We start from the raw sequence: 12,166 nt of genomic DNA on the forward strand, positions 1-12,166 counted from the left end.
TAAGCAACTAACCTATAAATAGTGTATATGTGTGTGTGGGATATGATACCTATCAATCCTAAACAATCATCTAATCATACATTCATAATTAAGCATCAAACACATAAGCATAATTAAGTAATTTCTCTAATGACAATCCCAAACACAATCATATATAATGGTTCGGCTACATGCCTACTCCACTCCCGGCGGATGCACTCTCTCCTAGAGTGTACTGGATTTTACTATCAAATGTTTTAAATAAGGTTTACCTCAACCCTTTACATCCCTACACAAGGGCTCTAAAGTTTATGCCCTATGCAAGAGCAAGGTCCTACATAAGCATCCAACTTTATATCCTACACAAGGACAAGGTTCCTAATCCCAAACCCGATAATTTAGGCCACATAGGCCAAGGTCCTATAAAAGAACCCGACAGTTTACGCACTACATGAGAGTAAGGGTGCTACACAAGCACCCAAGATTTTACGCCCTACATAATAGCAAGGGTCATACACAAGCACCCAAATTTATGTCCTACACAAGCACCCAAGTGGTTTAGGACACACAGGCCAAGGTCCTAATCCCGAACCTAAGATTTAGGCCACATAGGCCAAGGTCCTACACAAAAACCTAAGCTGAGTTTGAACATAAACTCTTGTACTCCAACCTACATAAGGTCAGATTACAAATCTGGACTCCTACACATGACACTTACTTATCGGATTGGGTCTCTTTTGTCATTCTCTTTGGATCATGTTGTTGTTGCTTCGCCACATCTTCAGCTCTATGATCACCAACTTGTAGTAGATGCTCCACTGAGATGTACAAGGTGATATGAGTGGGTTGAATCTCATACAACTAATGGGTAGTCGTTTATCCTAGGGGATTCAACTAGATGGGCTCCTAAAGGACTTGGAAAATGATATACGAAGATTACTTAACTCCAATCTCTAGCAAATGGAGGAGTTCAAGCATATCTCTAATGATAAGGTTAGAATCCTCATTGGAGTTAAAATCTCAAGGAAGATTACTTGAAATACATATGAATAGAGGCATTGGGTGAGGGATATGCATATGAGATCACCTTACCTATGGTTGCTCCAAAAACCAAATGCACTTTATAAACAATTAAAGCTCCAACGGTAAAAAAAAAAAAAAAAAAAAAAAGTGGGCAGAAAACGTTCATTTTGATGTCATGGAAAGGTCTTTAATGCCATTGAGGATTCCTTCGATGCCATCGAAGGGCTCCTCAATGCATCGAGATTTCCAGTTAAAAATCATGTTTACTTATTGGACAATTCTAGACCCGATTCGATTGCATCGATATGATCTTCGATTGCATCGAAAATACATCGATGTCATTGAAGTGGTTTCGATGCCATCGAGAGAATGAAGGAAAAATTCAAAAACCTTGCTCGACAATCTGGATCTCAAATTGATGCCATCGAGGGGTCTTCAATGTCATTGAAACTTAAGCTTTGATGCCATCAAAGTGTCCTCAATGCCATCGAGATTTCTAGTTGAAAATCTAGTTCAGTTGTTGGACATCCCTGATTCTCGATTGATTGCATTGGTCCAGTCTTCGATGTCATCAAAGACATGTTTGATGACAGCTTAATGCCATCGAACATCACTTTGAATATGTTGTTTTGGGTTATCTTCTACACAACAGATTCCCACCTATTGTAGCCTTATTTATCATGTTTTTCTTGGTCTCCTAGAGCTAAGGGATGATTAAATTTGTATTCTTATTAGGTCAAGATCATCTAGAGGTGTATGGTTGTTTTAGGTCAATGAATAGGGTCACCAAGGCAAATCTTTTACCTGTATGTGCTCATTAATGCTTCTGCTCTACTTGTGTCTTAGGTCATCACTTTTTAAAGGCTCAACCGACTACGGACAGAACGTGATTGACAAACAAGGGTGCAAAAATGAGTGCACTAATAGTGGTTGTGTAGGCCTCTAGTCGTAGATCTTCAGATCTTGTAGCTCCACCATTCTTTGGCTTTATACAAAGGTTTTTAGATCCTTTAGCTCCCTGGTAACACTGCAAAAAAACTTGTTAAGTAGACTCCAAGTGTAAGGTTGTGTTACAGTAATAACTCGGTGGAATTCTCAGGGAATGTGGAACACAACCTATAGTTAGTTTAAAGGTAATGGTTTTTCTGGGTTTTTAATCCAACAAAGTAAAAAAATATAGTTTTAAAATAAATAAATAAATGACTAAGGATCGAGGAATCCAATGATAGCAATCACAATATCACATTCACTAATTGAATTTATAACTCAAATGGAATCGAAGTCCTATCCTATCTAATCAAAAGATAATTCTGCTAAACTATTCATCAAAACCAATAAAATATGATTTCAATTGAACGATTCTCTCATGAAGCACTCAGATTTCAATTGCCGGGAACAGAAGTGTCTAAAACACCATTAGGTTACAATAGATCAATTAATTATAAACATTGAATCCTTCTCTAATTTAGGAAAAAAAACTATTAAATCAAAGCATTCATTGTACCCATAGTGAACTACAAATCTAAATATAAACAATTCAAAATGTTTAAAGTAAAATCCAAATCTATTTCAATCTACTATAATTATAATAAACATTTTTATTAAACCAAAAAACTAAGTATTGTAATTGAACTACAAGCTTCATCCATTATCCTTAGCTAAGAGATTAACCTAGTATGGCTAACAACTTAGAGAGAGAGAGAGAGAGAAAAAAAAAAGATAAACTAGAATTGATAGATTGAAGAAGAATGATGGATTAGTGGAAGCTCGACCACCCATATGCCTCTCTCCCAATCCCTAATTCATACTTAAGAAAACTTAAAACATCCCTTTAAATAGGAAAAATCCATGCCGACTTGGAATAGACTTCAAATTTTTATACTTTTATGACACTTCAGTCGCACCAAACATCGCTTCAGGTGCATTGAACATGTCTCTAGTAGCCGAATTTCTTGAAAGTCGATATGAACTCTCTCCCTCCCTTAGGTCGCATCGAACTCTCCTTCGATCAAACCAAACATGGCTTCATTTGTACCTAAGTGTCGAGCTAAATTAACTTTAATACTCACTATTTCTTTTTGGACTATCATGTGCACATTTGGTTGGACTGAACCATCCTTAGGTGGGACCGAATAGTCTGTTATTTTTGTTAATGCACTATGTGATTTTTTAGTATTTTCTTCATCATTTGTATTTGTTGTTTTTTCTAATCTTTGGCATGTAAATTCTTCATTAATTTCCTCCAAATCTCCAATTCTTCATTGATCATTCTTTTGAGCATTAAATCCTCCACTCAAGCATGTATTCTACTTTAAGTCCAACATCACTTTTCATGTAGAAATTATATATAATTATTTCAAATTAACACTTAATAATAAGAAAGGTAATGTAATTGAGACGATAAATATACAATATTTAGGCATTATCATACCCCCTAACCAGCATTTTGCTAGTCCTAAGCAAAACATGTGAAAGATATTTTGAAACTAAATGAATGAATTCATATAAGTTCAAGCAAATTTAAAAATAATCTGGATTATAGAAGTCTAAAATTCATTAATGGAGAGCAAAACTTGATTCGATCAAACCCCAAATGCAAGGCTTCAATATAATAATAACTCGGTGAGATCGATGTCAGACCCACAGGGATTTTTAAATGTACGATTTTTTAACACTTTTAGATCTAAAACTAGAACTAGAACTAACCTATAGAATTTGATTTAAGGAATGATGTAATTGAGTAAAATAAAGAAGGAAATTAATAGATACAAACCACTAGAGAACCAAAGATTCTCCTATAGTCATTCTTAATGTTTCATTTACTTGATGCAATTGGATTACTCAAATGGAATCGAAGTCCTATCCTATCAAGCAGGATTATAGAGCGTTTAAACCATCATTCATATGCCAACATATATTTGAATGTCAATTAAATTGGTTCCCACATAAAGCATTAAAGTACTGATAGCATAAATTACGACTAAACCACTAATTGAAGTACAAAATTATGCCCAAGTGTTCTAGAGGGAGTGAATAGGACTTTTAAAGCTTTAATCCTACTTCAAAATTATTACGACTTAATTTAAACAAAAGTAAGCATGATTATCATAAAACTATTGACACACAAAAGATATGATAGTGAATGTATAATAGTTGCAATGCATCAAATATGTAGTGTGCAGAAATTAATCACATCATGAATCAACACAACATAGACATGAGCATACATCACAAACACAGTAATATATAGTGGTTTGACTATGTGCCTAATCCACTCCTAGTTGACGCACTCACACCCCCATGAGTGTTCCAAATTTCACTATCTAATGGTTTTAAATTAGGTTAAACATAAACCTTTTCAACCTACATGAGGTTAGCTAGGGTGCTTACACAAAATAACCCTAGGTGCCTTAGAGTATACTTAGAGTTTTCTCAAGGCTTGCAGGAGATATTTGGCCTTTAGTTAATGTCATTGTCATGCCCCAAACTCGGTAACCAGATTCACTAGGACTACGATAGTCGGTTTTGGCCCCAACAGCCTCCGTAGTACCCCATTCTCATCTCTTGAAGCGGGTTCCGATCTTGGGATCCTACAAGGAGGATTTTAATAAAAGTATAATCATTACCAATACAAGCATACCCAAGATCATAATAAGTATATCTAAGAATAATAAAGGCACACATCACAAAATCCACTATGAATTGAACTTTTATAAGTATCTATAAGGTCCAAAAGGACATACAAAAGATAATAGAAGAAGGAGAAAAAGATCTGCAATACTGGGATCCTCAAGCTTAGCTCTAATCCAAGCTTTGCCGCTACGACACCCACCTAAGATCTCCTGCATGCATCAATTGTGCATAATCTTATAGAAGCTTAGAGGGTGGTGAAAGTGTGTGATAATGGTGCATAAAAGAATAGGAGGTACAGGAAGAGGAACATGCTCAATGACAATATTACTAGCCTTACCAAGGCTTATAATGAATATGGTGCAATAAGTACTGGCCGCCATACCAAGGCGATGCATGAACTGGCTTACACGACTGATGTGAATGCGATGCAAGTAATGCCAGTGCTCATATCCAATTCACACGTCAAGTACACTTCTAATCATAAGGAAATCATCGGGGTCCATTACACTGCTGGATGAATGCTGCTACAAAAAGCCCTACACAGTCAAATGAGCATAAGAGACCTCACTACTTGCCTGTGGACAGCCAATCACCAGCAAGGCCTGACGGTAGCGGACCCATTTACGAGCTGGTCAGACTCAGCCTAGAAATGCCTTCTTACATCAGGCGAGTAAGGCCATACCCATATCCAACCGACTACACGACAATGGGATCGTAATCTAATGGTATAAGGCCCTCGTGCGCTCATATATTCCACCCGGTCATGTCATTGGAGGAAATCCTTGGTACCATGGAAGTTTTAAAAATTTCACCCATGGGCATCTTATACACTTGGTATGCTCAAGCAATATTTTCGGTGTCCACACATACGGCCATCCACGAATGTCCCTGTGGAGGCGAGGCCCTGGTGAAGCAAGGGCGGTATCATCATGAAATGCGATGTCAATGCATGAGTCACACATACAGATTATGCACAAGCTTCAGGCACTGAATGTGCACAAGGGGAGAAACTCCATCCTTCTATGAGCACCACACAATGCAATCAATTCACACCGAAATGTATATGAGGCACAATGATGTAAGTGCGCTACCTATATAATAGATATATATTCCTCCTTCCCAATGAGGGACAAGGTCTAGGTACATAGACAGATACTCTAAGGGGAAGTGAAGTCTTCTAGTGGGGGCCTAGTACTTTGGCATGATGCACAAGCTAAGAGAATCATAATCCCAAGGAAGAAACGGTCCTAATTAAGGGCCCAAGGTGGACCTTCAACCACCTATAAGGGCCCTATGGCCTACCTTAGGGCCACCAAGGAGGACATTCAACCTAAACTGGGTCCCAAAAGGTAGCCCGCTAATTATACACATATAAAGTAAGGTCCAAGGTCCAAGCAATCCATGGCCCAGTGGGCCATACACTAAGCCCAATACATAAGCAACATGGTGGACCCAACCATAAGGGTCATGAATCCACTCATTTTGGTGGACCTAATGGGCAACCCATTATTTCAAACATATGGGTAATCCTTACATTTAAAATAAGTAAGTTGGGTCTCACATCTCGGCCCTAGCATGAATTCATTTTAAATGGGCAAGTAAAGGCCCAACTACTTGAGTATTTGGCCCATAAAACCCATCACAATGGCATGATAATATAGGCCCCAAAGGTCCAATGGGCCTAGGAAAAACCAACAAATAACTAAGAAGACTAGTCTAATACAGTCTAATTGGAATGAGCCTTAAATATGCACTAATTAAGCCCAAAATATAACTAAAAAAATAGAGCAAGATATTATAATAATATTTCCAAATTTGGTGGACCATGCTGCCCCAAAACATCCATTTATGGGCAGCAACCATGGGCCTATTGCTGAAATTCCAGCCCTCCCACAATCTGGCATTTCTGATATTCAAGAATTAATTAAATTATATGTTTGTTTTTCTTTCTGGTGGCCTATACATGTCACAAGGGGGGGGGGGGGTCCACCAGATGAAGGGAGTGGATTTATTAGCTAAATCAGATGGGCCATGCTACTGGACTAGATGTCTAGCAATAGCCCAATGGGCCGGGTGTCCCATGTGTAGGCAGCTCTATAAGCCTAGATATTTGGCCCAAAAACTCATCAAATGGGCTCCAATAAGAAGCTACTGAAGGGGAGGATGATCAAGTCCCCTATGAACCACATATGGATGAATGGTGAGATATAAAGTGCATCAAGGTGGGCCCACAAAGTGGCCTAAACGACCAGTCAAGGATGGACGCCCCAGCCTGGGAGTCCTAGCTTGGGGGTCCACTCCAGACCACATCAAGGATGGTACAGGGGCCCGTTGGCCCTAAGATTTTGTAGGTTGGTACTTCCATGGGTGAGCCACACGTCCAAAAAATTTCATTATTTTTAAATACTCAAAAGTATTTTAATTTATTTAAAGAAAATAGTCTATCCAAAAAAATTTGGTTGTCATGGACGTCCCAACGTGATGAGCTGGTCCAGCCCTTGCCACGGTGTGTACAGGGGTCCGTTAGCCACAAAAATTAGTAGGTGAATCTTAACAAGGGTGGGTAACCTCTTTGTAAATTTTTATAATTTTTGGATACTCAAAAGTATTTTAATTAAATTCAGAATTACAATCTATCTTGGGAGAAATGTTGTTGGAATTGTAACTGTCCCTATGTTTATGACCACATGGGGTGGGCCTAAACTTGTCCAAACCCCTGGAAAGTTAGTGGAAAGAGTGGTCATACTCATGGGAAGAAAGTGGGGTCCAATGGGGTGGCCCACTTATTCCAGAAACTCAGGTTAAAATGCTCATTTCTAACTTATAGTGTTGTTGAACTGTCCAGAAATTTCAGGACAATTAGCCCACTTTGGCCCATCCCATGGGTCTCAATCATGGGAGAAATGGTGTGGGCCACATCACACATCAAAGTGGGGTAAATGCACTACAAAATCCCCAAAGAAATTTTTGAGAAAAGGGCATGCAAACAGATCGAAACATTAACTCAAAAGTCATGCTCAAACTGGGCCTGAAATCTGGACAGCAACATATGCTGTCCATATTTCGGCCCATATGAATTAATCCAAGGGTTTATTGCCCTGATCCATCAAGTGGGGTCCACCTTGATGGGTTAGAAAAATTTTAGATCCATTAGTGCATTAAAATCTCCATGCAAAAAAACGTTTGGAGGCCACCCAACCCATGCATGCATGGTGGGCCTGGACGTCCAACAAGGTGGGCTTGGACGTCCCATCTCCCTGATGGATCTAAGATGTTGCTGACCTTCTTAGTGGGCCACTCATCATCAAAGATAAATAGAAGAAAAGGAGGGAATGGGAGAGAGAAGGAGAGTGATCCGGCCATTAGTGGAAGCTCCCACAACTAATGGACCTTCCACACTACAATCCATGCAATCCACCATGTACATATGTTACATGCAAGCCACTATACATCAAGAAAAGTTTCTGGAGGGTGGGGACACCTTTCCCCACTATGCATGTAAAGGCCTAAATGGCCTAGGAGATGCTTGAATGAAGAGGAAGTACATCATGGTGGGGCTATGGAGAATGGCCCACCATGGAAGGAATGAGTAAGATCTAGGCCCATGGCCTCCATCCTAGGAGCCATGTAGGACCTCCACCATGGATTGGTGGGTCCTACATGCTTCCATGCATGCAAGGAAAAGAAAGAAAAGAGAAGAAAAGGAGAAGAAGCTAAGAAGAGAACCCACCTACAAGCATGATCACCAAACTTTCACACTAAGATTCTTTAGCTCTAAGGGAAAAGGATCAATGGTGGAGATGGGGTTTCAAGGGTTATGTGGTGGGGGATTAAGGAAGAAAGGAGCTTGAAAATGGAGGGGGCTTGGGTATGTTTTTGACAATGGAGGGAGCAAATGAGAGAATGAGAGGGAGAGGATAGAAATTGTTAGAAGAGAGAGAGAGAGAGAGAGAGAGAGAGAGAGAGTCATCATGAGTTCTCTCTCCTAGGATAGGCAAATCCATCATAATGCTAGGGTGATATAAACAATGCTCATAGACTCTTAGGCTTGGAGTAGGGATGGGTAGTGTGTGGGTAGTGGGTGGTGTAGAAGATGGGCTTTAGGTAGTGTGTATGATGTGTGTTGGAACTTGTGCTAAAAAAGGAGTGGGGCCACATGCACTACTCCCAAGTGGGCCACATGATCATGATTAAGGGCTAGAAATGAGATGCATACAACTTATGATATATACATCGGATGGATGTATAAGATGCGGCATTGAAATTGCAAGGACGAAGCAGAGAAGATAGCACAGGTTTCGGCTCGATTCGAGTCAGGTCTACATGACCGGACTTAAGGATGACTGCAAACACTATCTGAGGGTCGCGGGTCGCCTGTATTCCACCGATAGGACTGCAAGACCAAGATGAACAGGATGCATACTCACACATACATGCACACATGCGAATTCGGGTCGGGTCTCACAACTCTCCCCACCAACAAAAAAATTTCGTCCCCGAAATTGACAAATGCAGGACAAAATGAAAGGCAAAACACCACCATCATATAACAATCATCGAAGAGAAAGCAATACAAACAATCATCAAACAAATGGGGATAATGCTATCTAATCTCTACCTCGCGTCCCCAAGACGCCTCGGCCTCCGAATGATGACCCCATTGCACCTTCACCAAGGGAATGACCTTCCGATCAAGAACATGAATCAGCTGCTCAATGTAGGAAGCATCCTCACGGGCCTCAAGTGGCTGCCAATCAATTACAGGAATAGTGTCCAACCCACATTTTCTTTACATAGAAATATAAAACACGTCGTGGATCGCAGACAACTCAGGAGGTAAGGCAAGCCTATAGGCCATAACGTCCAAGCACTTGGTAATCTCAAAAGGTCCAATAAGTCTCGGGGTGATCTTGCCCTTTACACCAAAGCAAACCACGCCTTTCATAGGCGAGACCTTGAGATATACCATATCCCCAACTGCGAACTCGAGGGGTCAACGCAGACGATTAACAAAACTCTTCTGCCGGCTCTGAGCTGTGCGCATCCTCTACCTGATAACATCAATAGCCTCTGACGTCTTCAGCACAAGCTCAGGACCTAAGAGATGGCACTCTCCTACCTCAGTCCAACAGCTAGGAGATCCGCACGGTCTGCCATAAAATACCTCAAAATGAGCCATGTAGATAGTCGCCTGATAGCCGTTGTTATACATGAACTTGGCGAGGCGCATATGCTCATCCCAACTGCCCACAAAGTTGATCACATAAGCTTTGAGCATATCCTTAAGGATCTGGTTGACCCTTTCGGTCTGCCCATCCATCTGTGGATGATAAGCGATGCTGAGACGTAAAGTGACCCCCAACACCTGCTAAAAACTCCTTCAAAACTGAGACATAAATTTGGATTCTAGGTCTAAAGTGATCGAAACTGGGACGTCGTGTAGTCTCACTATCTCCTCAATGACCACCTTTACAAGCCGGTCCATAGACTAGGAAGCACGCACTGGAATAAAATGAGCCGACTTTGTCAGACAATTGATGATAACACAGATGGTATCGTGACTGCGTAGAGTCCTCGGTAAACCTTTGATGAAGTCCATCGATACGTGCTCCCATTTCAACTCTGGAACGCTCAACGGCTGCAAGGGACCAGGGGGTCTATGATGATCGGGCTTAACACGCTGGCACATGTCACACTCGGCCACAAAACTAGTAATCTGGCGCTTCATCCCCTACCAAAAATACTGCCTCCTCATATCACGATACATCTTCGTAGAGCTCGGGTGAATAGTAAGTCTCGATTGGTGTGCCTCGGTTATCAGATCATGACAAAACTCTGGCACATTCGAGACACACAATCTGCTAGTGTGACTACTCCACGGATGTAGCTTCTGCTCGGTATTCCTGAAGTGACTCATCCGTCTGCTGAGCCTCGATCACCCTAACCACCAAAGAGGGTTGAATCGACAAGCTTGAAAGTTGAACAATGAAAGACTGCAGACCATACTCAAAGTCATACTCTGAAACATCCTCGAGCATCCTCCACTCTCACACCATCATCTAAGCCACCAGGCATCGTGGCTGACAACTGAGCACATCCACCACCATATTTGCCTTGTTGGGGTGGTACTTAAGATCAAAATCATAGTCCTTCAACAGCTCCATCCATCACCTCTGACGCAGGTTCAAATCGGACTGTGAAAATAGATACTTCAAGCTCTTATGATCCGAGAAGAGCTCAAACCTGACCCCATATAGATAATTCCTCCACACCTTCAGTGTGAAGACAACCGTTATAAGCTCTAAATCATGGGTGGGGTAGTTCAGCTCATGGACCTTGAGCTGGCGTGAGGCATACGCCACTGGCTTCTCGTACTACATCAGGACAACACCCAAGCCAACTCTGGAGGTATCGGTGAAAACAACAAAACCCTCACTCCCATCAGGACGAGTGAGAACATGTGGGGATGTGAGGCAGTCCTTTAACTCCGTAAATGCCTCCTCACAGGCATCACTCCAGATGAACTCGACACCCTTCCGCATCAACCGAGTGAGCGGTGCTACAATACGGGAGAAACCCTCAAAAAATCGTCAGTAATATCCCACTAGACCATGGAAACTACGGATCTCGGACGCGTTCGTGAGCTGGCCCCACTAACGCACTGCATCAACATTCAAGGGGTCCACAACGACACCCTCCCTCGTCACCACGTGATCGAGGAACTTCACCTCCTCCTACTAAAACTCGCACTTCTCTAGCTTCACATACAACTGGGGGGCACGGAGGGTCTCCAACACAATCTGTAAGTGCTCAACATGGTCCTCCCTAGTCCTTGAATATACAAGAATATCATTAATGAACACCGCCACGAACTGGTCAAGGAACGACAGGAAGACCTCGTTCATTCGTTGGATGAATACGGCGGGTGCATTGGTTAGTCCGAATGACATGAACAGAAACTCAAAGTGACCATAGCGCATCCGGAAAACTGTCTTCGGAATGTCCTCCTCTCAAACCCGAATTTGATGGTAGCCGGAACGTAAATCTATCTTGGAAAAATACTGTGCACCATACAACTGATCGAATAGATCATCAATATGGGGAAGCGAGTATCAGTTCTTGATGATGACTCTATTAAGCTCACGATAGTCCACACAGATTTGTAACGAGTCATCCTTCTTCTTCACAAACAATACTGGGGCTCCTCGAGGCAAACTACTAGGACGAATGAAACCTAACCCCCGAATCTTATCTAACTACTCCTGCGGTTCCCTCAACTCCAACGGTGCCATCTGGTAGGGGGCTTTCGAGATAGGCACGGTACCGAGCACCAGATCAATCTGAAACTCCACCTACTGATGCAGCGGTAAACCCGGTATTTCTTGGAACACATCCAAGTACTCGCAAACAACTGGCAGCTGCTCAATACACTGTGCCACAGAATCTTCATTGACAGAAGCCAAGAAACTAGATAAGAAAACATAATACTCTCGTGGGCTTAGCGACAAACTGGAATGCTGGCAAGCCTGGA

This window comes from Magnolia sinica, chromosome 6, assembly GCF_029962835.1.
Source record: "Magnolia sinica isolate HGM2019 chromosome 6, MsV1, whole genome shotgun sequence".
Taxonomy (NCBI): domain Eukaryota; kingdom Viridiplantae; phylum Streptophyta; class Magnoliopsida; order Magnoliales; family Magnoliaceae; genus Magnolia; species Magnolia sinica.